At 42.7% G+C, this 23,748-nt stretch overlaps 1 protein-coding gene across 1 annotated transcript in view; it reads right to left on the minus strand.

The window, feature by feature from the left end:
• Window positions 1-23,748, minus strand: part of SERPINA10 (serpin family A member 10) — a 177,440-nt gene that overhangs the window by 151,754 nt on the left and 1,938 nt on the right. The window contains exon 2 of the mRNA XM_078660099.1: window positions 9,910-9,974. The gene's annotated coding sequence lies outside the window, so the exon portion shown is untranslated. The remainder of the gene's footprint in view (window positions 1-9,909; window positions 9,975-23,748) is intronic.

Genomic DNA, 23,748 nt, shown 5'->3' on the forward strand with positions numbered 1-23,748 from the left:
GTACACAAATGGATCCTGCAAGGGAAAAAACTCGAACAAGTAGCTGACTACAAATACTTGGGAGTAACTTTCAGCGATAATGGCAAGTTCTTGACTCACAAACTAGATATTACAAGGAAAGCGAACTCCCTTGTAGGTGCGTTTAGATCAATCCAGAAATCCATTGGTGACTTGTCTTATCGTCCTTTATTAAAAACAATTGCAGCAAAATTACTGCCTACTGTAACATATGGCAGCGAGGTGCTCAACGGGAAAGACGCAGAGATTATCAACACCTCGGTTGCTAAAACCTATAGGACTTTATTTTCTCTACCAAAGAATGCCGCACAAGCCCAAGTAAGACTGGAATTCGGGCTAAACGACCAATCTTATGCAAGAAAAGGGCACACATTGAAAGTTTGTAACAGAATTAAAAACGATCAGGACAATGAAATGTCTCGTCTACTGTGGCAAGAAATAAGAAATAACAGGAACTTAACTGCCAGCACCTATTTAAATCTAGCAATTGATGAGTTTGGTATATTACCTATTTGGAACACCACGGTTCAACAGGAGAGTTTTAAAAAAACTATAAACAAACTTACTGATTATCTCTCCTTGATAAAGGACAAGGACAACTTCGTTAAAAGACAGCATGCGTGGTCAATCATGAATGGTTTTAAGAAAAAAAAGATTCAAACCTACCTGGAAACTTCTTGGTCGAAAAAGAACAAACACATTTTTATGAATGCAAGGTTTGGCAATTTTCCAGGATTATGCCATATGGCACCATGGAAAACATCACAAGATAATTATCTGTGTAGGCTATGTAAATCAGGAGAAGAAGCCATCTTACATTTATTGTGCCTTTGCCCGAATCTGGATGTGGAAAGAAAAAGTATACTTAAGAAACTATTTAATGAACGTGGTGTAAGGACTTGTAGGCAGGCTTTAATGGCAAGCTTAAATCCAGAAGACTTACCAATTAATTCAGCTTTTGTGAAATTCCTTCAAATGGCTCAAAAAAAGTTGGCAGCAAGTGTCTGATTAAACTATGAGCGGTGTCAAAGTGAACCTACCGAATTAATTTAAAAAATGATTTTAAAGGAATGAATTTTATATATTAGACTGGTGAAAATTATTTGAATATATGGACTGTTTTAGTATTTTATATGTGTAAAGGTTTTAGCTGCTTTGTAAGATTTTAATTAATCAAACAAATACAAAATAAATTTGAAATTTGAAAAAAATTTGAAATTAGAGAGGACGAGGGGGTTGAGGCGAGGTATTGAGGAGGGGGGTCATGAGGTAGTTTCAAAGTCCTAACAAATCTAGATCCTGAGGATCCAGCCAACTATCCCCCTATCTTCAGGCTACCATTTCAAGCGAAAATCATAGAGAAATTTATGAACACCCAACTGGCTCAGTATATTCAAGAAAACTATCTGCTAGATCCAACTCATTGTGGGTTTAGACCTGAATACAGTACCAAGATCACTCTGATTAAAGCCACCAATGAGCTAAAGACCCTCTTAGATAAACGAGGCATGGCTGCTCCCATCCTACTAGACTTATATGTGGACTTCAATACAGTGGACCACACCATCTTGGTCCAACGTCTTGAGACACTAAGCATAAAAAGCATAGCTCTGGAACTCTTTTCTGAAGGGACGGGAACAAACAGTGATGCTGGATAGCTTCATTTCGAACACCTTCTCTCTTCCTATTGGGGTCCCGCAAGGGTCCTAATTTAATCCAGAGCTTTTTAATCCTTACGTCACAGAACTGACTTCTCTAACTCAATCATTTTGTTGCTCTTTTACTTGCTACGCAAACGACACACACATTTTGTTGTCAGCCTTTAACGAGGTAAACAACACAAGCTCTCATCTACATAGCTGCATGAGAGAAATTGGTGTCTGGATGTGCAAGCATTGCCTAAAACTAAATCGGAAAAAACCGAGGTCATCCTCTTCAGGAACTGCCCTCAACTTTGGACTGTGTGAAGAAAGGGAGCGATAGGGGTGAGCTATTTTAACACAGGTCCAGCATGCATGCCCAAGTACTGAAAGCAACAAGAATTGGTATGCAGTTGCTAGAGGGATAAAAGTGTAGTGACTGATGGGGGAACCCTAATGGTGTTTGGTAACCATAAAGGAGGAAGGGGAATTCCTCCTTTCGGATAGAATGCCCTCTCACACCCAGCCCGCTAGGTGTCATGCTTCATCATTGGGCATGCTCCTCGTTGGGTCGGTGGTGCAATACTCGACGGGCGCCCTCAGTGGGGGCTCTTTGGCGGAGATCTTTTATCCTTGCCGTTTGGTGAGTGCATGTGTGGGGCCCTAAGGTGTGGAAGTGTAGTGTGTGTAAATATAGTGAATTAAAACAGGGGACGGTGGTCAGGGCCACTTCTTTAATAATCCTGCCTCCTACCCTGGTTAAAAAGGAGATGGCAACTAACTACAGTGATGTTGTGGGTAGTTGCTCTTGTCTTTGTATGACACACACTGCTACTGTCAAACTTCCCCATTGAAATCAAAACAAAATACACATTGTATACACACATTACAGTTATACGCAATTGTCTGACTTTCCCATTCACAGAAAGGTCAAACAGTCACAAGGATTTGACTATACATCTTGATTCAGCCCCATAGTCATTCAACTACACCAGCCAATGATACACGTAGCCCCTGCTGGAGCCCTGTTGACTAGGCAGACGGAACATCCTAACATGGAAAGAAACACTTACTTAGTTTCCGTCCACCTGGATTAGACCTCCAGATGCCCGGCGACACCTACCCGAGTGCGGGATCATGATCCCCATGGACAAAAGTTGTGATCCAGGAGGCTGGCGCGCTTCCATATCTGGAAAAATGTTTCCCCTCAGGTGAAGGTGTGAACTGACATAGCCTCCTACAATCAGCTGTAGGTGCCCACAAGGCACACAAAAACCTCAGGCTTCGTCACAATGTTTAACACAACAAAGTACCTTGTGGTGTGGGTCCAGGGAGAGGGAGCCAATGTCCTCGGACTGAGACAACGATGTCAGGCACTGTCATCCTCCTGATTCGGAGGTCAAAGACAGTCTCAACCCACAGTTCAGGTTCCTCCAACACCCCTCGGACCCCATACGCTCTGGAGTGCAAGCTAGCACATGTCCCCTTGGTTGCAAGCATAGGTCCCTCAGACTCTTCAAGCTTCCGCTGAACCCCTCAAACTCTTCATGTCTTGGCACCTCCAGTGGCTGATGAGTTTTACGAGCATACTCCTCTGCACTCCTCAGTGTGACGGTGTACGTCAGGGTGGTCCTTTTCCCAACCAACGATCACTTCCACCCATTTCCACTGCACCCAGTGTGGTCCTTATGATCTCAGGGAAACGGTGGGATCCTTCGTGTCCCTGGGATCTCATGGACGGTAGGCCAGCTAACCAGCCCTTGGAGAGTACTTTGGGACCCAGCCCACAACAGTTGGCACTTAGCCACAGGCCAGCAACATTCAGGCAAAATCCACTGAGTGATAGCCCCATTCCTGGAGCACGACAAGCCCCAGGCCACCACCAGTCTGAGGATAATCCAGTTGTAGTCCCTCCTGCCCTAAGGATCCCTTGTGTCGATGTCCCAGCAGCAAACCAATGTAGTATGATTCCAAATACAAAAGTGTCACTAACTTCTAAAGCCATAGCCCCAGTAGTTATATCCACGATGGCCGTTGAAAATTCAATCAGTTCAAAGGTCCACCTTTGAAATGCACATGCCCTCTCTAAATTCTGTCCTGTCTGCCATCCTACCCCGGGAGGTTAGATCACTATCTTTCATGAGGCCAAGACCCTGCCCCTTGGAATGCAGGAGCCAATTCACCCCCAGTAACCATCACAGAAAGGCTATCAGAGTCAGAGTTCTGCAGTTTCCCTTGAGCCACTACTTTATGGCCTTCAATCAGTAATGCACAGATGTAGCTATGCCGCTAGCAACCAGATGTGAATTGGAGGCAGGCCAACAGGCTAATTGGCCACTTTCCCAAAGTGACATTCCACACACGTAATGTCTGATCCACTCACACTATCCGAGAGGATTCGCAATTACAAACTCATCTATATCAAACATGATTAGTGCTACTATTCTGCCTGTAGGAAATACTGCCATCCCCTTCATTCTCCATGCTAATCCAATGCCAGAAGCAGGCCCTGTCGTACCGAACAGACCCCCCCCCGGTGCACTTTAGGACCCTTTCATGTAACGCACACACACATATGCTCTACCTCATCTCAACCCCGCACTCTGTCACTATAGCATGAGACATGCAGAACCTTGGAGTGTAGCTTTTTAAATGTCAACAAGAGTAACAGTAACCTGTGAACAAAGGCCCCACCAGGAAAGACCTGAGGCACAATCGATGAGCTGCCTCCGTGGATGCACAACCTAGTGCTGCAGGTCCACGGAGGAGCACTCGTAATGCATGCCCTGGATATATGTCTAACCCCTTGACAAGGGACTTACAGCTAACTCTAATCAGCCAATAATGGATATCATGAGCACTGCGCTTTGGCACTGATTGGTGGTGTCAAATGCGCTTAAAGTCCTAAGCTATCAAAACAATGTCCAAACAGGAGGTCGGCAGCCAAAAAGGTCAGGGGAGACCATGCCAAAAGATACCATATCTAACAAATACTGTTGTGAGAAGTCCAGGTGGCATAGGGAGTACTTCAGCATAGGATGCCAGATGGTCCCTGCAATATATAACATCTTCCACCCAATTTGTTTGTTGTTGGACATTTCCACTATCCCAACATTGAGCCACTTTTCTTTTAGCCAGGAGCAGTCCAATTAGAACTAATCTCCTATTCTGCGGTTGCAGACGCCCTGCAAGGCCCAGTAAACACATTTATGGTGTACATTCCACTGATTCCATAATAATATCAGAAAGGGTCTTGGTAACCTGCTCCCAAAAAGCATATACTTTCCCACAACACCAAGCTAAATGTATAAAATCAGCATCTTGCATTTTACATCTAGTACAACTTTCTGACTCTCCTAACCCATAACTCTTTAACTGCTTTGGGGTATAGTATTGTTGCTGTAAAATCTTAAAATGAATAATAGAATAATACGCAAATTACAATTTGCTGTCAGTAGCTTTGTGATAGAGCAGCTATAGTTCTAGTCTTTCTCCCTAAGTATTCCATTTCTCCCTGGCTCTACAGCTAATTGGTGCAGTATCAGCTTGCATTGCATTATAAAGTCTTGTAGTAATTTCAGATGGGCGGGACTAGCCAACATGACTTGGAGTGGCTTTAGAGTGAGCAGTTCTGCAGGGTGTCGTGAATTAAAAACTTTAAGGGCCTCCCTCAATCTGTAACATAACATCCTAAACCAGAAGTCATTTCATTGATGGCAACACATTGAAGATGGTACCAGAAAAATACACTGAATCTAACTTTCCATATTGACTTCACCATTGCAGCAATATCAAACCATAAAACGGAGAACATTTAATCTGTCTTGACACAGTTGCTTTGCAACCACAGAGCCCACAGCAGCACATGTGACTGCACTTCAGAACTTCTGGCCAAAACCCCCTGGTTCAGCGGTGCATGAAATTTGAAGAAATGCCTCCTGTGGTCACTCCTTTGAGTTCCAGGAGATTTAGGTTAAGAAGATTTCTGACATAGTGTGGAGGGTCTGCTATTCTCTTGGCAGCATCCACAACATGTGCATACTCTTTTAGTGGTTCCCTAGCCCTCTTCCTGGACTGCCAATACAACCAATATGGATTTTTTTTGTTGGCCCTGATTGGGCCTTGTGGGACAAGCCTTAGTGACTGCATCACTCCTTCTGATTATTTCTTTTTCGTGATAATTTTTTCAACTGTGCCACTTGAGTGCTGACTCCATTTTCTTTAAGGTGGGGGACCCTGCCTTGTTCTGGAGCACCGGCGATTGACTTCACTCAACTGTGCAGGAGCCATGCCCAACATACTCTTCATATGGGCAGAGAACTGTCTCTTTTCTACCCTTCACTCAGCCCTACTCTTCCCATGACACTGCAGGTCGAAGCCCCTTTAAACACATTGACTCTTAAACAAATGCTACACTTGACAGCCTCTGGGAGTCCTCTTTCAAAGCTGTGTGGACTCTAACATTTCAGTAGCTTTTCCTGTAACTTTGTATAGACTGCTCTCCTCTGTTGTGGAAGACATTTGGCCCCCTGCCTTCCTGCCTCCACATCCTTATAGTCTACTGACTACAGGCGTCCCAGGAGCCAAATCATGTGGCCCTCAGGCAGGCTACACTATCTGATTCTTCTTACTTTGCCCCAAGTCATCCTGGCCACTTAAGGGGCACTTGCGGTCTTGAAGGAGTCTGGAGTGCCCCTCTCCAGGGCATCCACAGCCAAAACTAGCCCAGAGAAGCTCAAGGATATCCTCCTCTTTTAAGGGTCCCAGCAGCAAATTCACCCTCCGTGCTACCCCCAAAAAAGTAGGGAGGTCCGTGCCACAGGACTGGAGGATAAATCCATAAAGTACAAGAAGTACAAGTCCAGAATGTACTACCATAGACAGCAGTTCATCAGCAAGCTGATCCACCCTCCTCCTTTTCTTTCACTCTTCTGCCTGTTCCTTACTCTTTGCAGGCTTTTATAAGTGAAGTTGGTGTATTCTAGAAGGTGAGAATCCCTCCCAGAACCCGAGATGTTACATAACCTCCCCACCCCTAACTGACATATACTGAGGTGATCTCACAGGCTGGCTCATAACCCTCCACAGCCTTTTGGGATTTTCCAAGATGGCATCATCAAGTGTACATCTGTCATACCTCTTCCCTTAGCCTGGCCCAGTCCACTAAATTGTACTGTACAAATTTTCCTTTCCTCCAAGATTTAGAAGGGAACTTCTGATGTGGCTGGTGCTAGAGTTATTCCTGTCCCCTTTTGAATCTATGGGAAAGATATGCCCAGGCAAGTAAGAGAGTGTTAGCTAATTGCCCTTCACAAATTCCTCCCTGACCCCTAATCTTCCCAGGAGAAGCCTACACGATCTGATCAAAAGGCCCATTGTCTAGTAAGAAGCTTTGAACTGTTAGCTGTCCAGCAGAGTAATTATCGTGGGCCAGCAGGGTAGTTCAAAACCTGAATCTCATTATAGCTTCCTCAGGGAAATATTGCAAATCTCAAAGTAAACTAAGTAACACATGCAAGTCGGAACTAATGCTCTAGATGTACTCAGGACCCAGGTAAAAATAGAACAAGTAGCATCAATCACTCTTCTACGTTACAATCCAAAACTGACATTGATACACATTTTTCACCCACAGTGTAAGTATAGGTAAGCCCTACAGACTTACTCATATAAAAGAAGGGGCTATTCTGTTTGTCATGCCAGTAAAATTATGAGGCCTACCAAGGCCATACTCATTTCATTCTTGGATCCACCGGGCTGCATGTGCAAAGATACCAGACTATGTCAGACACAAGTCTTTCTCACTCAGCCTGCAAACAAATGGGCACACATTTTCCTCTGTAACCAGCACAGAGCCACATTTCAGGTGTCAGGCACTAAAAGTTACACCTAAAAACATTTTGCCTGTAGGTAACTGTAGGAGAAACTTCATTTGTGGGTTTCAGCTAGGGCAGATATCCAAAAATTAGGAGGTATACAAAGAGTCTTCTTTATGGGTCACAACACACTTCATTTTATTGTAATGACTAGGACCACAGAGCAAACACCAAATTAACCACATAATGGATCATTGAAATAATGGGAAACATCCTCTACATCGCAGTGATTACACCGCGATGCAGTTGCAACGCAGCCGTTACAACGGAAGCGTTACATCGACTTGCGCTGGATGGCGCTATAACCTAGGGAATAGTAAGATTTACTATTCGAACACCTTTCCTACTCTACGTAGACTGGTGTTGCAATAGTAAACCTTACTACTCCTAAGTCCAGCGCCCTCCAGCGCAAGCTGTTGTAACGACTTGCACTGTAAAGACTATGATGTAACATACCGTGATCATTTTGATCTCGTTGTTACATCACATATTCGAAATAACACATTTATGAGTAGGCAATCAATACTTCAGTAATGGAATGCAACCTAAACATGCTTACAGGAGAAGCTGTTACACAAACATGTTCGCCAACACCTTCCTACAAGCCAAGTCTCTGGGGTGTTTGAAACACAAAGACTAGGTAGTGTTGCAAGCTTAGTGGTTTACTCAGTACCTCTTCTTCAGACTTTGACTGTCAGGGACTAGTGAAGTTGAATAATCAAAGCTTACTCTTGGAGGGTGGTATGTGGTAGGGGTCCTTGAGTACCTGCCATATATACATAGATTATTAAAGCTGTGCTATTTCATTTTTTATCGCAAAAAAGAGATCATACATTTGTTATCATTTAGATTATGCCTAGTAAATTAAAGATTTATGACACTAACATTTAACTCCGGATGTATATACCAGTTTAGTAGCTGTCTGTGTAAGTGCTTGTCTATGCATATTTCAATACTTAAATTGCCTGTTCATTGTACGTTTGATGCTGATGACTTCACATGGAATTCAGTACCAGCATGTGGCAGCCACACAATATTTGTGGAATGCTGCTTATGTGGAGATGAGGAGGCTGTAGTCAAGGTCATGTCTGATGAAGCCTTGCCATTCAGAGGAGACTGGAAGATGGCTAAGGCAGGAGGTAGATTCAGTGTGCTTCAGATGGGCCTTGAATAATCACTAGTTGTAGCCAAAGGTAGCAAATTCTTAGTGCCAAAACAAAGGCTACAGCTAGTCACTAGTTGCAAAAGAAGGGTGGCAGATGGATAGTACTGATGCTCGAGCCATTCAAGGTAATCAGTCACGGAAGAATGGTGCTATATGAAGAGTGTCATGCCACTAGCCACGAACCATTATGATTGACAGAAAAAGGGTACCAGTTGCAGGGTGACAAACACATGTTGTGAACAATTACTGATAGCAGAGAAGGAGAACATTTGCAGTACACCAGTACACATCACACGTGCATGATCACCACTCACAAAAGAAGGGTACCACAGGTGTTTGTTCAGGTCGTTTTGTAAGCCATAGTTAGAGGGTGGATACGAATACTTCAGGGACAACATCCAAGGGAGAATGTTGATCATACCACACATTGGTGTGCAAGCTCTTGCTATTGGCAGGCTCAGTGTATCTGACCTCTTTAGGGTAAGCTTCTCATTGCTTAACATTTTCTCTAGATTAACAGGGTAGGTTCTCTCCCAACCAGGAAGGCAAACTCCTGCTTCCTTCAACATAAACAGAAATTCTTCATCCTAAGGATATAGCATTACCCATATAAGGAAAACAGCCAAAAATAAGCAATTCCAACACTGTATTTGTTTCTCACACTCCTCTATGAGCGGCATACTGTCAAGGCCACCCGGTTTACAGAGCGAGGTATTTCACAGAACATCCAGGGGATTGGTCCTTTTGGGTTCATGGAGATGCAAAAAGATGGTTTCCAAAGCTTTGACGGCAGGGGTGAGTGACAACGGTTAATATGTAATATAAATGTAAAAAACACACATCATTTAAGACTTTTGGTAAACGGAAAGAAGGTTGTCAACCAATCACTTAGAAATAGACTTTGAAATCACGTTGCCATCTACATGGAATAACCCCGAAGGTTCGGGAACAAGCCTGATAGTTCAGTAACAAACTAGAAGGTTCTAGAACAAGTCAGTAAATAGGCGTTGAAAGTACATGGCAATCCATCTGGAACAAGCTAGAATGTTCTGGAACAAGCCAGAATGTACTCAAAACAGCCAAGCGATGGTGGCAGCCATCTTTGATTTCAGAAGGGTATCAATACCACTTCCTTGGACCACATCCCTTTCTAGGCTATCAGAGGTCTAGTGAAGACATCACCTGTGTTTTTACCACCAATGCAGCTTACCTGCGCATCCAGGAAATCTTTTTCCTCTGTGAACCTTGCGCTTCCTGGAGAGAGTTCTTGAGGATCTGCAAGAGATAAAACAAACAAGAGAAAGCTAAGTATATTTGATGTTAACCTCCTTCTTGCTTGCATGAAAATCAACGATTTTGAGACAAAGGAATCATAATTGAGCATCAGTAAAATAACTTAGTTGACAAAAATACAAGATACTAGATTATTTACAAGATAATTATTATTCAGTGAATTGTATAGTCTGTGCTAACCAGAGAGAGACATTAATGGAACCTTGCAGCGGGTGCCAACTCCATAGACTAGTTTAATTCTAGTGAAGAAACAGCTAGAAGAGAAAGAACTAATATTTTGAAGGATTCGCACACACATTAATTGCTGTATTAATTCAAGATTGAGAGAGAAAATGTAAATGATTAAAAACACAACTCAAAAGCTGTAAAGGTTTTTTTAAGAAAAAATGAAATATTTGATCTTGTTATTGTTCACACACTCACACACTTAAAGGCAGATAACAGACGAGCCTGAAGGGTGATACAAGGAAGCTGTCATACACTCAGCGGTTGGTTATTTTCTTATTTTGTCCCATTCCACTGTTATCCTTGGTGTTCCTCCAGAATGAGTGCTGTGTGTAACTCGTTTCGTTGAGCATCAAGGGGCTTGGAAGGAGAAGCATTGTGCATCACTCCTGCCAGGCCTGTCATCACAGGTTAGTTATCTGTTCAATAATTGGGGTATCTGACACATACACGCAGGGAGGAAACCAACATGCGTAGCCTACTTCACGTTATCCATGAACACGTAGTATGCTCTGCATACTATCAAGGGGAATGAGGGGGCAAGTCATAACCTACTAAACATATTTAACAGGGAGAAGTGATAGTCTTTTTCCAGGGGTTCAGGTAAAATGTTCTGTGTCCCACTACTGTACCAGTGCTATCACCTGTTAGTAGGAATAGTCTGTCATCCATGTGAAAAGTATCATAAGGGGTAAACCACAAGAATCCAACAAAGCAAGTGTCTCTGCTGGAGTGCAACAGACCATGATCATGTAAAATAATGGATAGATGTCTTGTTACAGGGTGGGTTCTGAACTAGAAAACATATAATTACTGGGCTGTTACCTGTACCTTGCTCAAGGAATGTCTAACCCTGTACTGTGTTTTTGTCCAAAACGTTGCTCAGTATGCATGGATAGACTTTGCGTACTTCAGAAAATGAAGCACGTATTCTATAAGTGCATTTAAGATGGGTTTGCCTATGCACAGTGTAAGCAACAAATGCATCAGTTTCAGACATGTAGTCTTCAAATGGGTGCATACAAGTGAGCGCCAGGGCATTTGTCAAGATAGCACATTAGAAATGTAGTCAACACTCACAAAGAAGTAATGTTTGGAATTTTGGATATTCACAAAGATTTATACATGTACTTTCTCCAACAGTTTGCTACCTAAAAGACCTGATGTTTGTTGAGGCTTGATATTGAGTACTTTCCAAACTCCTATAGAAAATGGGCAAAGTAGGGGCGGGTGCTACTGCTGCAAAGGGGGATGAGCAACAACTCAAACCCTCAGTAAGATCCTCTGTAAGACCTGCTATTTAGGATAGTCTACCTCTCCCAAGGGCAGTAAACCCCTCTGTAAACGCCACTGAGACCCTACATCAGATAGAAGGGTTGCCTCACAGGACCGCCCGGACCGCATATGTCCCAAGAAGCACTCAAGCTGATAAAGCAAGTGATAACCATGAGGAGAGACCCCGTAATACAGGCATCATAGAAGGGCCGAGCAGTGATCAAGGACCTTCTAGTGGCTCATATTTTAATTTGCATTTACCCCCAGAAGCAACACCATACATCGTAGTGTTGACCAATGTCCCACCATTGCTGCCTTGTGGTGTTGAGCACTGGCCAACACTGAGGAATACATCTTTACACTATTTGAGTACAAGGACAGGAATTCATAATAAATTGTTATTTTATGAATTAAATATGGCACGCAGGACTGAGTGGGTGGGGAAATCGAGTAAGACACTCTCCGGAGATTGTGTTACACTAACCTTTAGATCACCAGGTTTAGTCAGAACAATATTCGAGAGGATGGACAATTTTTTTTACAAATGAGAGGGACATTTCCATCCTACCCATGGGGTTTTTCTATCAGCCCCCAAGACCACAATGGTACACAGTGGAGGATAATAGAAGTGCATGGTCAAACCCGTATCCCCAGTTTCCCCCTTGGTTTCATCCAAATCGTTTTGAGGCCTTAAGTGGTCTTGCAGATATAAACGGACTAACACCAAACTTGAGTGCACCAGCGATTAACGTTACTTCATACGAAACCTTTACACCTTTAAGATTATATGCAACAAAGTAGATAGTACAGCTGCCTGCCTCTTACACTAGATCATGAGAACAGTCTATACTCTCTCCCGCACCCACATATTGATAGCGTAGGAAATGCAGGGTTAGATTCAGATATTTCCCTTGTAAGCCAGCTATTTGTAACACTATTGGGGAAGCCTCAGTGGCTGTGACCCTTGATACCCGCCCACTTAGGCTTATCTCAAGGAACATCGCAGGTATCTCCTCAAAATTATCAGATGAGGCATGGATACATTATGAGAAGAAGTTTGACATTATTTGTGCACAAGAAACCTGGAGCAGGGAGGATGTTACCCTGGACAGATATTGTTAATTTAACGTCCAAGCATCACCATCACCAGCAGGGAGGGCAAAGGGAGTCTTAGTGACCCTAAGTTCTGTCCAATATGAGTCACTAAAGATAGAGAATATAATAGACTGTCCTTGGAACCAGCTCATCTTGATTTCTAACCTAGTTGAGGCCAAACTCCTATTGATTAATTGGTACTACAATATTTTCGACCCACACAACTGTGGGATTATTTACACCCTCAAAGAGAAAACTGATAAAATTGTGGAGAGATGCTTCCCACTGTGCATTATTTGGGTGGGTAATTTTAATTGCACACTATATCAAGACAGTATGCAGAAAGTATGTGGGATTGTAGACAACGCAGACCACCCTTTGCCCCATTTTAAGCATACCCCAAAGGGTAAAGCACTAAATACCATAATTGTAGTAAATGATTTAGGCATGATTGACACTTTGGTTAGTAATGAAAATGTGATGCCAGTGGGTCACTGGGACCATCCCCTAGGGAACACTATTCATTCCTCCTAGTGACAGAGGATTCCACACAGTTTATTCGGTTTCTATTTTCATTTATTTATCTATGTTCATATTTTTGTAAATGTTCATCAAGATATATTATATATCATATAATCTTCATTTGTTTATCAATCAGGGCATCATCATAATACATGACATCATCGCTTAGGGCATCATTATAGTATATAGCATCCAATGCATTTCGGGCTGCTAATAGAGCCCTTCATCAGGGAATAACGCTGTAAAGGTAAAAATAAAAATAAAAATAAAATGTTGCTACAATATGCGTTACAACGTGTGTTGTTGCTACATTCCAATAGTATTTTACTACATTTGCAGGTATCACAAATAACATTTACAGTAACATTACCGATAACTTACATGCCTGTCTTTGTCTTTTGGGAATATTTGCGGTTTGTAATGACCGGTACAATTCTAAAAGAGAATGGTGCAAATCAGATGGTAGCGAAATGATTTAAACAAAGTGCACCCTTTTCCATACACAGGATGAAACTGCAATGACATAAACTGACCTGTTTTTCGTCTGAGAGTCAAAACGCCGTGAACGCGGCTTCCATGTTACACACACGTCTTAGTTTGTGGGTTTGTAACCGTCACGGTAATCAGACCTGTTAGCGGTCATGTGACCTGTTGAAACTGAGAAAAGGCTGTGGACCGGGCGGTCTAAGGGGATCTATCTGTTGTGTTAGATCAATATGTTTGATGTGCATTTAAACCCATCTAGTAAAGGTGGATTACATGTTATAGAAATATTAGGAGATAATTTAAGAAAATATCGCTACTGATAGCAGTTTCGAAATCAAAAATGCTTGGGCAGTCTGCCGGTGGTTTAGACAACTTTTGCATTCAAACCGGAGGAGGCAGACAGAATTTATGGTCTAATCAGGGAAGAACTCACACAGGAGTCCAACACACGCACTAAGGAGCAAAATGTACGACAACCCACAAACTAAGACGTGTGTGTAACATGGAAGCCGCGTTCACGGCGTTTTGACTCTCAGACGAAAAACAGGTCAGTTTATGTCATTGCAGTTTCATCCTGTGTATGGAAAAGGGTGCACTTTGTTTAAATCATTTCGCTACCATCTGATTTGCACCATTCTCTTTTAGAATTGTACCGGTCATTACAAACCGCAAATATTCCCAAAAGACAAAGACAGGCATGTAAGTTATCGGTAATGTTACTGTAAATGTTATTTGTGATACCTGCAACTGTAGTAAAATACTATTGGAATGTAGCAACAACACACGTTGTAACGCATATTGTAGCAACATTTTATTTTTATTTTTATTTTTACCTTTACAGCGTTATTCCCTGATGAAGGGCTCTATTAGCAGCCCGAAATGCATTGGATGCTATACACTATAATGATGCCCTAAGCGATGATGTCATGTATTATGATGATGCCCTGATTGATAAACAAATGAAGATTATATGATATATAATATATCTTGATGAACATTTACAAAAATATGAACATAGATAAATAAATGAAAATAGAAACCGAATAAACTGTGTGGAATCCTCTGTCACTAGGAGGAATGAATAGTGTTCCCTAGGGGATGGTCCCAGTGACCCACTGGCATCACATTTTCATTAGTATCAGCGGGCGTTTTATGAGGTAGTAACGCCACCCAAGGAGAACCTAACAAGGATTAACTAGGAATAAACAGCTGTGCATCCACCCTCAAACCTTTCTGACACTTTGGTTAGCACATTTTCTGTCCAGTGTCCAACTTATCAGGGTGGAGGAAGAGTTAGCACAATTGCTTTGATGTTGATATCTAATAAGTATGCATAACTTTTTGGTTGAACCAAACCCGTCTAGCAACCATTACCCCCTTACGGTTTCGATGCATGTCATTGCACAGAAGGACAGGGGCAATGATTACACCTTAACACCTTGATTATGATATCAAGGTGTTAAGTTAAGGTGGAGCTCAATAAATCCTAAAAAATTTGAGGAGGATGTTATCAAAACAAATCTAAGCAAAATCACGGTATGCTTAGCTTTTGACTCACAGCCAGACACCATAATACAATGTTTTGAATCAATTTGTGAAGATATGGCTAAAAATTTGACTAAATCAGTGAGGAGTTGGGATTCCCCGAAAACAAGATGGTTCAATACTGAATGTTTCAAGGAGCAAAAAGATATGAAGAAAGCTTTGCATGCACTTCCTCGTGATAGGGTGCTAATCAAGACAGTAAGACAGGCCTATAAAAGTGTGATCAAGCATAGAAAGGAAGAACTGAGAAGACTGGCCTGGGAAGATCTTGAAAGAGCTGGTGCTCTAAAGGATTCTAAGAGCTTCTGGGAAGTCATAAATCATATACTCTTTTCTAGTGACCCAAGGAGAATGGACTCGACCATAACAGGGGAAGCTCGGGAGTCTAATTTTTTTTATATATTTAATCCAAAGGGCGTCTCATCACACGAACAAAGGGATGAGATAGCTATTAATTTACAATCAGCACATCAACTTAGCTCATCCCTGTCCCTAAGTGAGGTCGAGGACGCCCTAGCAAAGGGCATTTCCTCGAAAGCCCCAGGATCGGATGGGGTGCCCTTGGATTTATTTCAAAATAATCCTCAATTTTGGGGTCCCTTGTTGTTAAATGTTTTTAAATCAGTCATAGTGGGTCATATCCCATTATCATGGAGATATGCAGTGGTAGTCCCGATTTTTAAAAAAGGTAACAGGAATGACCCCACATGTTACAGGCTGATCTCTTTAACCAATGCTACTTGCAAGGTTATGAAAGGATAATCCTTGCACGTTTGGAGTCATGGGCTAATGCCTCTAGATTCATATCTAATACTCAATACAGCTTCAGAAAGGGATAGGGAACCAATGAACTGTGCCTCAACTTGTCCAAGATTATGGGCAAGTACATGAAGGCCAGTGGGAGGTCGATCCACCTGGCCTTCCTGGGCTTGCCCAGTGCCTTCGATACAGTAAACCGAGAGAAATCATGGACACTGATGAAAAGCATGGGTTTTGAAAAAAACCTTATTACCCTGTTGCGTAGGCTACAAGCATCTACCACTTTAGCTATCCGTTTTGGTCCTAGGGGAGAGAAGACTAGGCCCATTGCTTCTACTGAGGGGGTACGCCAGGGTTGCATTTTGGCCCCATTTTTATTCTTATTGTACACAAACGGACTGGAACATTTTTGTTTAAACAGAAAGAAGGCAAACAGGTCCCATTGCTGCCTTAGGCAGATGATACAGTCTTGATGACCTTAACGGCCAATATCCTCCAAAAATGTCTGAATGCATTCTCTGAATATATGTTGGCATTGAACCTAAAGGTACATTTTTGCAAATCATTTATTATGGTATACAGCCTCACCAAAGAAAAATAAGGACATTTGCAGTAAGGGAAAAAGTTACTGAAAAAGTGTCAAAATGTACCTGCTTGTGGAATGTTTGTAATAACAAATTAAACTGGGAACACCAAATTGTGGCTAGGATTCAACAAACTAGCAGAACAATAGAGGGGCTTTTTCCATTTGCTTGTATGCTTGGACATAAGTCGGTAACTGAAATGATAACTTTATATAAACTAAAATGTCTATCGGTAGCCACCTTTGGTGCAGGAGTATGGGTTACCACAAAAGTACCCAGATTCAGATTTTAAGAGAATGCATTTTTTAAAAAGATTATTGATCATTCCCTGCAGTTCTCCAACATCTTTTTGCCACTCTGAAGTTGGTTTGGATTTTGTGAAAGATAGGATAAATATTGCCCCATTGATTTTATGTGATAAAATTTGGACATCGGATACCTATTATTATCAACGAGTATCCTTAGAGACTGTATGAATCTTGATAACACAATGACACTCCCCTGGCTTCGTTATGTTAAAGATACTTTTTACAAAACAGGCTTGGAAAATTATTACGATAATCCTGATGGTATCCAATCAAACATGAAACAGGTTATAAAAAAAGCATTCCGAACTGAACTATGTATGTCTAATCAGGATAATGGAACACCAGATTGTGAATCTCAGAACCAACCACAATTTTACTTGTCTTTTACCATGCACGTTCGCTCGAGTTTCCTTATGACTAGACTTCGACTTTGAACATTACATTTTCTTGTGGCTTTTCCTAAATAGGCGGGTTGTTGTGACAGCGTATCCCCCTGTCCTTGCTATAATTTAGCCCATCAAAGTACAATGCCCTTTATGTTGTTTTTCACATTTTATAAAGACCCAAGGGCATGTTTTATCAAGCCCGTTTTAAAGGCAATTCATCCCTGCTCTTACTAGGATGGTTTTAGTTATTTGCTGTCACTATCTACTCCTGTTATTTGCAGGGCTGTGCTTAACTTCATCAGAATTGCTTTTTTAATCAGGAAACGCTATGAATCATAAAATGAATGTAAGTTTATTTAGAGATTTTTGGGGTTTTTAATATTTTAATATTTTGTATTTTGTATAAATGTGTTGCAGAATGGTAGGAGCTTCTTTTCCCTTTGCACAACATTGTCCTAAGCATTTTTTAATCCTATTACATAATGTATGTATGTAAACTTTTTTGATTCAATTGAATCTAATAAAGTTATTTGAACTGACCTGATGTTTGTTGTGCAGTAAATGCACTAAAATTATGTGAAGCAGTTTTGTATGCCATAGCCTTCACTGTTTTTAGGTCGAGCCTAGCCAGTGCCCATGCACTGTCTGCAAAACCTGCTGTTTTGATAAAGGGCTTTGCTTCCACCTGCTTCCTTCGCATTGGTTTAGTGCATTGTCACTTTTCTTTGCTGCTTTCTAAAAGGTTTATGCAGCGATGTGTCACTTTCATTTTTTTCACACAGGAGCACCGCTCAAGTACAGTTTCATTCCGCTTCCATTATCCATGTGTTGTGGCAGACAACTCTTTTTTTATAATTGTTCCACCACGGCATGACAAGCTGTATCTTCATGCACAACAAAAGAAAGGCGCCGCTCGCCCTTCTCCCTTTTTAGGTCGAGCTGACCTAGCATTCAATGCGAAAGCATTGAATGCTGTCAGCAAGACAACTAATGTTACCCGTATTTGGGAATGTGGACACAGGAGGGTGCACGAGCGCTGCTTTGCTCAGATTTGACCTCATGAGCGCGCACGGCGCCGTGCCCCTCTCGTGCCTTACATTCCCGTGCGCACAAAACCAGCCCCCACACCCCTGCACACAGGCCCGCCGCCCCCCGCTTACATACACACACAAACGCGCACACACACACTCCCAACCCCGCTCACCGGGAACACGCAGGGCTTCCATCACTGGGGGGGGGGGGCGGGCACCGTCAATGTGCCCGAGACCCCCCCTCACCGGGTCTGCTATACTCTTCCCCGTCCCACAGCCTCACAGCACTCCTCAAGTACAGTGGGCGAAGACTGCAGGCGCCGCCACTGTCACGAGCCGCAGGGAACGCCAACGTGCACGCTCACGGCATCACGCTCCTGCCCTCTCGCGTCTCTTCTGCGCTCCAGGCAGACGTGCGCCAAATACAGGAAAACAACAGAACCTCAACTGCGTGCTCCACAGTTTTATTTATTTCCTTTACGTACTTGTTTAAATAAGACTCCAGCTTAGAGTTCATAAAAATGAACCCTGCTGCATGGATAATGAGGAGTGCAGTGTGAGGAGAGTAATACTCTGCAGCTGGGTGAAACGTTTCCCGGACTGTGCACCCATGCGTCAGAGAGTTTTGGTCTGTGCCTTTGCCATGCTGTAGATCAGCCTGGCACGGTGACCTCGTCACCCTGCTCCCTAGCAGGAGACCCTCCACTGAAGAAAGGACGCAAGGTAAGTAATATCGGCCATGGCAGGGGAGGCAGTGAGTGCATGAGCAGCAGCCACGAGGGAGGCAAGAGATCTGTGAAGGGGTACAGTTCTCTGCAACTAAGGAACTTCATCACAATGCACGGCCTACCTAATAATCCCAGAGCCGGCTACCCGTCAGCAAAAAATGCCATCCCTCGTGTAGAACTTAAAACACTTCCAGCATTTTTCATTCCAAATAAATATGTATAGAACACTACAATCGCAGGGGATACAAGTAACTTTTTAATTTTTTTTATTTTTATTAAAATAAGGATGGATGTTACTTTCTCCAGGATGGATAGGAGGGTGAGCGAATTCATTAAGAACACTAGAATTATGAAATCGGTAACTGTCCCAAATATATGTTGAGCATGCCCCCTCGTGTACACTTGCAAAGGGCTGTTTACAGGAGCCCCACAAGCAAGGTTGTGCAAAGACTATTTCGGAAGGTGTTTTAACCCCAAGCTTTTGGTGAATACTGAGAAGTAGCTCCGTCCTGCAGCGCTAGGTGCAGAGGCTCACAGTAAAGCCTATAAACTCACCGCCCATGATATGGCCTCATATCGAAGATGATCGGGGTCTTCTAGTGCACAGGCCAGGCCTCCAACTGCATAAGCAGGATCAACATAGCCCCGCCCACTGCCAAAAGACGTACATTCGCTCAGTGATATAGCAGGCCAGCCAATAGACAACTTGCAAACTTTCCCTCAGCCAGTCTCCAGCCACAGTAAAGTATCCAAACAGCCAATTACAAGCAAGCAGTGAGATGTTCCGGACAACTCAATGACAAGGCACCATCCAACCAATCCATGGGGAGCAGATTAGTTTAATAAAGCCTTGCGCCACCACAGCACAATTTATCTTTAATTAAACACATAGCGTGGTTGCCATAGTAACAAGTACACGCCGAGAGCGGCCAAGTGAATACATTGATTGGGGCAGGCAGCATAGAAAGGCTGAACAGCCATTACAACGCAACTTTTATTACGCGTTGCTATTACATCATGTAATGACATTCATTCCATAGAAAGCAGCAGAACAGCACACCTGTGCTGCTTTCATTCTTCAATCCTGCAGCACCTTATATTTAATATTTACACATTCTCAAAGCACCTGTAATGCGTTACAATGCACTAGAATGCGCTAGTCTAACGCCTGGTACTTGGCAGGGATGTACAAGCTATAAGGTTTTGTCTTAAGAAACGTGGCGGTTCTTCAGCAGCGGTTATAGGGGCCAAGCTTTGGAACAACTTGCCTCTTTCTCTGCAAGCCTCTTCCAATCATGCTCTTTTGCGGAAACAGCTGAAACTTTAGCGCTTTACACATAATTTTAGTCTCTCTCCCCTCTGGAATATTTCCTTTTGTTATATCCCAATTTCGGTTTGTTTTAGTGCTGGTGTCTGAAAGTGGAATTTCGTAGCGTTGGGATGCTCTTTTGTGGTCAAGTGTTGTGCTCCACAAATGCACCTTTTCATTTCATGGGTGGATGGATGATGTGGCATCTTAGGATCGGCCAGGGATGCCTGGCCCATAAAACTTTCCACCTCTAACTGAAAACCCCTGCATAAGGGAGAGACAGCTGGGAAGACCCTAGAATTGTGAGACAACATAAGAGGAAAGGATTCCTTGCTGGGATAAAAAGCCACCTGATGCCCATGCAAAGTTGGACTAAGGTCTTGGGACTTTGGATGACTCCAGAACTAGATGGGTCCTAAATAAAACACATATTGCGTTACAAATGCTATAGGTGTCACATTTACAAAAGTTAAAACTATTGGCATTGTAAATGTCAAAGGTATTAAATTCGCTATTTTCAAAACCAACACATAAATAAAAAATGTGTCATTTACAATACCAATAGCTCAAACTTTCCTAATGCGAGACCTATTGCATTGTAAATGCTTGTTTTGAATACTTCTGCTGTGCTTTATCGTTAACTTGCAGCTTCAGCGCTGGAGCCACCCTAGCATCAAGGCTTCCCTTACCCATCACTGCCTGCACTCTAGTGCCATCATCAGGGCTAGGATGGCAGAGCTGTGAGCCTGAAGAGTGAACGCCGGGGTTAGAACAGAGACTCAGCATTCGGGCAGTCTTAGGATAAAGGCTGTGTGGAGGGGCACAAGGATTAATACCATCATTATACTGCAGTTTTGGCAACTAAAGTCCAAGGTATCTGTGCTGCACTGTGCTTGTCGGAGCTTGTGTTCCACACAGAGCCAATGACCCCTCTCAGAAGCTTGTTCTCCAAGTGCCTGCCCATGCCTAGTAAGATTCTATACCCCAAAAGAGCTTTGCACCTCCGAGAACTTACAGCCCCTCCCTAAAAAATCCTATAGTCACTGTCAGGGACTATCTACCCACTTATCATAAAACACCCAGAGTGCGCACACCCATTATAAATATAATATCCACAACCAGAGACTTCTACACTGGAGAAGCGTGGCTCAGTGGTTAGAGGCGGCAGACCCGGAAGCTGACATCAGCCGTGGACCAGGGTTCGATTCCCCGCCTCGGCGGGTCTCGGGCTCAAAAATTCCACGGACTCGACAATTCTCACTCCGGTGCCTACTCGACTCACGGGGTCACACTCTGCGACTCTGGGCAATAGCTTGTTTAATCTCCACTACGGCCCCTTGCGGCGGGATGCCTGGCTTTCACCTTGTGAATACCCTGCCGGGGTATCTCACAGGGGAATACCAGGACGGGTTCCCTAAGCAAGCGCCTTGAGACCCCTGGGTGATTCGTGCGCTATATAAATCGAAATACATTTACATTTACATTTACACCCTTTTCCGAAATCTGACTCTTTTTCCTGCACCTTAAACTAGTGCAGCTTGGGGCCCTCCCCCGGAGGCTATTTCCTTACTCCAAAAGACTGTAACCCTGAACTTGTAGGTCTCTGTGTTGCACATCACCTTCTAGGGTGCTTCTAGTGAGAGGGGTTGCCGGGTGTGTTCTGCAAGTGCACTCCAGGGATCTTGTTCAGTTTTATAATTCTGTTACTGCTCTTCAGATTTCTCTGTCTCCTTACACCTGCCTCCTGCAGTTGCCCCAGGCAGCCTCGAAGTGGCAGTTGTGTGGCGCCGACAAGTGTAAGCTCAGACCAGCATTGAAGAATATCTGAGTTTATCAATCATAGAGTTCCGCCCTTTCTTGAAGCCATCTTACATGAGAAGCAGACCAGCATCTCACGTATAAGCACGGGTATTACATTTATAAAGTTACATAACTGACAGTTAATTTGCTATATAATTGCATTTCAAAATTGTACCTAGATCACACACGCTTCTGCTTTTAATTTTTTTTTCCTTTACCAACGTCTATGAGCTCATTAGATGGCCAGGGGCATAAGACTGCTCTATTTTGTGGAGTTTGAAAATTTCCAGACACTATTATACGTATGCTCTCCAGGAGTTAGTTTGGATATATGCCTAATGAGCAATAAAGCGAGCAATCGAGGTATTGCTTCCAGCTTTTTTGTTGGCCTTTGAAGCTTCTTAGCAACCAAAGTAATATACAGAACAAAGGATAGATAATTCTTATTGGTATGTTCCTGATAAATTTAACATATGGCACCATAATTTCCTTGGTCTTAGTGGTTGATGAAGTATTTCTAAATATCTTAAACATATTATTTACAAAGTTGTATTCTCCAAATAGTGTAAGATGATTACCATAATGTTTATTGTGACAAAACTGCTTGAGAACATTATAGGGATCATTTCTCCAAGATAAACTCCTTCGCTTGCAGCAGTTTGTCAGCTTATTAGGATGAGATATGCCTGCAGTAGATCCCTTAATTCATACAGAGAGCCTCCACATGAGAGATCTGTTCCTTCGCCTCCAGTAATACATCTCTAGGGACACTAGAATCCTGTGCCAGATCTTTCCACAATGCCTCTATTTTTAAATTGCATACCATTTAAATAATTTAGGGCCCGATGTAGGTAAATCTGATTTACCAACTCTACAATACCGAATTTTACCTATTAGGTATTCTAGATTCAGTAAATCAGATGTAGGAAAAAATTCGGTAATTTTTACTGAATCTGTATGATTCTGTAATTACCGAATCGGTATTTACCGATTCGGTAATTGCCATTGATTCCTATGGGCTTTGAGGCCCATAGGAATCAATGTCAATTACCGAATCGGTAAATACCGATTCGGTAAAATTACCGAATTTGCAAGGGGGACAGGGTGTCACTTTGACACCCTGTTCCACCCCTGATTCTGGCTTGTGTGCCATCCTTTTTCCTCTCCTCTCTTTCCTTCACCACTTCTTCAACAAATTACCTAGTCCTCTCTATCTTCCTTTTGTATGTATTCTTGCAGCTCTCACAACTATCTATTCACCACACCACATAATTCCACTACACAAATACACTCCACGTCACACAATTCCACCCCACACAATTCCACAACTAACAATTTCAATGCAACCTACACAATTCCACTTCACAACACATACATCCACTGTACTCCAAACCAAAACACATAGATAAATAGTATTGTCAATTGCAACGTCAATAGCACTAACTCTTGCAAATGCGAGACCTATTGCATTGCAAATGCTTGTTTGACAATTTGGCTCTTATGCTTGGGACAAACCAGCTACCATTTTGATTAACTCAACAAACTGTTCTCTGCAGAGAGGGATTAGCTACATGGGTCACTTGAGTTTCCACTGGCCTATGAAAACATGGGTGAAGATTTTTGTAGGCTGAAAGGATTCTCTGCAACAGTGCTCTGTGAGTGGTTTGGAGGTGGTAAGTCTTGCAACCAGTGTCAGCTCGCAG

This window comes from Lissotriton helveticus, chromosome 9, assembly GCF_964261635.1.
Source record: "Lissotriton helveticus chromosome 9, aLisHel1.1, whole genome shotgun sequence".
In the NCBI taxonomy this organism is placed as follows: domain Eukaryota; kingdom Metazoa; phylum Chordata; class Amphibia; order Caudata; family Salamandridae; genus Lissotriton; species Lissotriton helveticus.